This window comes from Pituophis catenifer, unplaced genomic scaffold (genome assembly GCF_029215685.1).
Source record: "Pituophis catenifer annectens isolate HBS135680 unplaced genomic scaffold, rPitCat1.0.hap2 SCAF_5, whole genome shotgun sequence".
Lineage (NCBI taxonomy): Eukaryota > Metazoa > Chordata > Lepidosauria > Squamata > Colubridae > Pituophis > Pituophis catenifer.
Window position 1 is genome coordinate 35,191,247 of NW_027256885.1, and position 5,701 is coordinate 35,196,947.

The 5,701-nt window shown below is 35.5% G+C and overlaps 1 non-coding gene across 1 annotated transcript; it reads left to right on the forward strand.

The window, feature by feature from the left end:
- Positions 1-4,147: 4,147 nt before the first annotated feature.
- LOC139317771 (U6 spliceosomal RNA) lies at positions 4,148-4,254 on the forward strand. Its single transcript, XR_011600474.1, has one exon. It is a non-coding gene; the product is annotated as a U6 spliceosomal RNA (small nuclear RNA).
- The last annotated feature ends 1,447 nt before the right edge of the window (positions 4,255-5,701 follow it).

Consider the following 5,701-nt stretch of genomic DNA (forward strand, 5'->3'; position numbering starts at 1 on the left):
TTTACTTTTTGCCCCACAAACTTATATTGATTCTGCCTAGAAACATTCCTTGCTTAATAACTTTATACAAACTTATTCATCTTGTTCTCTACAAATCCATTACGTATGAGCAAATAACATCTTCACTATTTAAAGTCTATAAAAAATATTATAAAAACCTTCCCTCAACCCTTGCACCATTTTTAAGCCATAAGCTTATATAGATTCTTCAACAAAACATTCCTTGACATATAACTTTAGTATTAATATGCTTCAAGACAATGGTAAAGGTTTGGTCAGTAATCCATAACAATACAAACATAACATTATTTAATATAACTTTTCTAGACAAATCATATCCCTAAATATAAGTAAATCATTCATTTTCACTATAGTATAACTTTTCAAAACAAATCATATCCCTAAATGCAGATATAATCATTCATTTTCACTATTACTATCCTCCCCCAACAAAAAGATTGTAATTTTTCCATCTCCATTTTTTCCTAACTTTTTTGCGAACTTTCTTTTTCAGTCTTATTCCTCCACCTTCATCTTGTTCTCTTCGCAAAGTAGTTCCTCTCAGTGAACACATCTCCTTAACTGCGATTAAGAATCCATTTTTGAAAAAAAATTGTAAAGTTCCACTTCGAATCTTCTTTCTTATATTAGGAATCCCAACACCTGACAATTTTCCAATTGACTGTAACAAAGCCTTTGGGGAAATCTCACTCAGTATTTCCTGATTACGCTCCTTCAAGCCTCTCAGCCTTTCCTTCTTAATTTGAGAAACATCCATTCCATTTCCCAGAGGCACATTAAACTGAATTTCTTTCACCTCTTCATTCAGCAATTCACTGTTATTTAGCAACTGAAATTCCGATACAATATCTTCGTTTGACTCTTTGTTTTGAACTTGAATAAAATCCTTTTTAAAAAGTCCTTCAATTCTCTCCACTATCACAGAGGTAAATGATTCTAATATTTCTTTAAAGAGATCCCCAATCAGCATTTGTGTCTTTAATGATGTTTGTAATAGTGAACCTTCAAGACTTTCAATAAAGCCAGCCATTTCTCTTTTTCTTTTTCTCCAACCACCTTGCACAATGCTGGATGTTAACAGCTTTAACGAGAGTTAAGTTTCACTTTCACGCCCTATTAAGCACAAGCGCCATTTTCTTCCTTCCTTCAATCAACTTCCAAAAGTAACAATTTAAGCATGGAATTAAGGGCTTGTTACTTGCAATTGTCTGCTCTCCTGTCTTCACTCCGTCTGCATAGATAAACAACTTAAATCTCAATAAAGATTGCAGAGATGGTTGCGACGTTTTTTTCTGCTTAAAGCAGAAGCGTACTGGATCTCGGAGTTTCACCGGATTTCCTGGGGAGCTCTCACCCTCCTAGCCCCCAAAGCTATTTCAGGGGCTTTCGGGGAGCTCTACCCCCATCCAATTGCTCTCCTTTCCCTCTTCTCCCGAGGGAAAGATTTTCCAGCCGTCGGACAGCTGATTTGCGCTGTCAGAACGGCTAACAAGATCACAGGGCTGGCAGTCCAAGAAAGAGTGTTCAGCAACGTCGGCAGTGCCGGCGGAAGTCACATAATCAATTCTTCAGTGTATCATCTAGGTACATTTTTTGTGTCTTCTTCTTCCTCCTCCGATCTTCTTAATATTTTCCATTCATTTGTTATAACATTCTCGGCACATTATTCATTTATTTATAACATTCTCCCCATATTTCTTGCTTACTATTAATACTTTTATCTATCTTCACTCTCCTCTTTCTTCTTAACTCATTTCATTACAACATTACCCTATACAGTATATATTGTTAGGTGTTTTGTGCCAGCCATGGCAGTCTCTTCAAAGGCCACCAGATGGGGGCAAAGAGGCACCTTTGATCCCACTGGTGGGTCAAGGGGCTCCGGCCCCTGCAGCCCCATTGGGGAAAGTTAATGGCCCTCCGGCCCCCTCACACACCTTGTAAGGGAGGGGCCAGGGGCCCCTATAAGAACCCCTGCACAGGGGCTGCTCTCCCCCTTTTTTTTTTGCCCCTTTTTACCCTTTCCCTTTTGCCTGCTCTTGTTCTAGTCTCCTATGGGACTGATCCATGGGCTCAATCCAGGCATGGATGCCTCCATGCCTGGGAACTTATCTTACTCTACTTTTACTTCTAAATAAAAACTTAATTTGATTGCATCCTTGCGTGCTGACCTTTTCTTGGAAGTGCCCTCAACGAACCATCATTCTTCGTGAGATCCCTCACATATATCTCTTCTCTAACCAATGATAAAATTGCCCCCATATCTTAAAGTATTCCGATTCCTCTCTTTCTTTAATTGTCAAAGTCAATCTATTCCTTTCTGCACAATCCAATATTTTCTTAATTACTTCTCCCTCTGTAGGGATTTTCTCTGCTTTCCATCTTTGCGCAAATACTATCCTCTCTGCAGTTATTACATGTATAATCAAGTATATATTTTCTTTACTGATTTTCTCTGGTAGGTTACCCAATAGGAACAGCTCAGGTTTTAATTCTATATGTTGTTGTAGCATTTCTTCTAACCATGTTTTAATTCTAGTCCAATAATTTCTTGCTTCTGGACATGTCCACCACATATGATAATACGATCCTGGTATCTGATGACATTTCCAACATTTAGCTGATTTATCTTTAAACATTTTTGCCAATTTTTCAGGTGGCATATGCCATCTATAAAACATTTTATATTGGTTCTCTTTATATGCTGTGGACATTGTTAATTTGTAATTCCTTTCCCATAGCTGCTGCCATTTATCTAGCTCAATTGAATACCCACATTTTTTCACCCAGGCTATCATTGTTTTGTAGGGAAACAATAATAAAGATAGAATATAAAATACTGATATACTAGATTTAGTAAAAGCTTGTTATTCTGTAATCATTAGGTTCCTGTAACATATATATTGTGCTTTTTGTATCACATATATTATTCCTTTCTATTTGTATCTCCTGTTACAAACATATTGTCATTAGGAAAATGTATGTATCTCTGAAATGTATCTGGTATTTGTCAAACGTATGTCCCTGCCATTTGACCTGAACTCATATCAATCTAAAAACATGGTATGACTAGCCATCAACAAAGGAATAAACTATACCTCAGTCCTAATTTATGCCTGATCTGGATAAGATCTGGTCTTCCAGAGCCAGGGGCTAAGGAGCCAATTAAGTAAACAAAGAAATGCTTAAGATAAGACTAATTGGAAGTTTAGATTCCTTTGCAGGGCAACAAAGAATACACAAACATAAATTAAGGGGCCAGAGTTGGGGATCTAACTGGTGCTTTAAAGGTATAAAAAGTGGTTACATCTTCTCTGAAGGTGTGAACCCTCCCATATACATATCTCTTTGTATGTGTTTGGAATGGTTTTACCCAGCCTTTTGTCTTTGATCAAAGATTAAATGTTGATTCTTATTCAAGCCTCCGTTTAAGTCTTTCTTTTTGGTTCACTGAGAGCTTATGCGTATAGCCGGACCTTACATTTCCTTTTACCTGTTCTTCTTCTAGTTCAACACTAAGTACTGTAAGTAATTATATATATTTTTAATTATTTTATCATCTGTTCCTGTGAGTATCCCATCCAGATCTGTCATTTCTAAATAAAAACCATATAATTTTGCATCTTTTTCATATCTTGTTTGTATTTGCATATGTGTATACCAATCCATCTCAATCCCTTTTTCTTCTATTTCTTGTTTCCCTTTCAATTCCCCCTTATCTGTTAATATATCCTTATATCTAAGAATATTTCTAAGATTAATAATATTTGGGTGTATTAGCGCGTCCATTGTTGATAACCATATTGGTATTTTCAAATATTTATCTCTAACTTTCTCCCACGCCAATAACAATGCATTTCTTATATTGTGTCTCTGAAAGTACGTATGCATCTTGCTTCTGCCATACCATAAGAATACATGCCATCCGAATTGTAAATCATGTCCTTCCAAGGTTACTAGGCTAGTATTTCTTAGTTCAATCCATTCTCTCATCCAAGTCAACGCTGCTGCTTGATAATATAGTTTCCAATTCGGCAGTCCAAATCCTCCACGCAGTCACGCATCCTGTAGCATTTTTATGTTGATTCTCACCTTCTTTCTTGACATATAAATTTCCTTATTATTTGTGCTCACTTCGGCAGTACATATACTAAAATTGGAACGATACAGAGAAGATTAGCATGGCCCCTGCACAAGGGTGACACGCAAATTCGTGAAGCGTTCCATATTTTTAAATATAATTTTAAAAAAATAAAATAAAATAAATTTCCTTATTTTATTAATATGTTCAAAATAAGTCTTTTCCACTTTTATCGGTATTGTCTGAAATAGAAACAATAGTCTCGGTAATATATTCATCTTGATTATTGCAATCTTTCCCATTAGTGATAACTGCAAATTTTTCCATTTCTCCAGTTCTTTCTCAATTTGTCTTTTTAAGTTATGATAGTTATCTTCTTTTATCTTTTTTTTTTAATAAATAGATTTTTATTATTGCAAATAGTGATACACTCAATACATTTTCGGTTCAGTGGTGCAAATATATACATACATACATACATATAAATATCTACATGCATTTTTACTTGTCTTTTGTTTGATATTGTTTCTTAAAGCTAAATTTTGTTTTAAGACAGTTAGAGATAATAGTACTCCTATCTCTACAGATAGATATAATACTGTTCATTTCTCTGCGTACTTTGTTAGTTAGTTATTACTTAATATCTATACTCTATTTCCTTCTTTATTTCTTTTCCCCATCCATTCATACCACATGTCCCACACGCTATAAAATTCCGAATCTTCTCTGTCATTGATTTCTGAAGTCAGTTTGTTCATTTCAGCGCACTCCAGTATCTTCCCAATAACATGTTCTTGAGGTGGTATTTGTTTTTCTTTCCAGTACTGGGCAAAGGAAATTCTAGCGGCTGTCAGAATATGTATAATTAAATACTTTTTCTTTTTTACATATTCAATTTTCAAGATTCCCAGGAGAAAGGCCTTTGGTTCAAAATCAAAATTTTCTTTTATTATTTCTCTAATCCACGTCCATATCATCCTCCAAAATTTTTGTGCCTGATTACAAGTCCACCAGCAGTGATAGAAAGTACCCTGCTGGTGATCACATTTCCAACATTTAGGGCTCGAATTGGGGTAGATCTTCGCAATCCTAGCTGGGGCCATATGCCATCTGTAAAACAACTTATATTGATTTTCTTTGTAGGCCGTTGCCTTCGTCATTTTAAGATTATTATTCCATATTGAATCCCATTCGTTCAAGTTTATATTCTGTCCAATATTTTTGGCCCATGCTAGCATCGGTTCTTTAACTACTTCCTCTACCATGTCATACTCCAATAGATAATTATATAATTTGGCTAACATTTTGTCATCTGTACCCATCCATATCTTGTCAAATCCATTTATACTCGTCTCTATGCCAAATTCCTCTTTATCTTTTTTGTATCGGGATTTAATTTGATTATATGGCCACCAGTCTATAGAAATACCTTGTTCTATCAATTCTTCCCTTGTTTTAAGATTCCCTCCCCCATCTAATATCTCATTGTATCTGACCGTTTTACCCATTTCTAATACATTTGGATATATCATGGCCTCCATGGTAGAAAGCCATCTCGGAATTTTCCTATAGTGCTTCTGTCTCATCTCTCCCCATAAT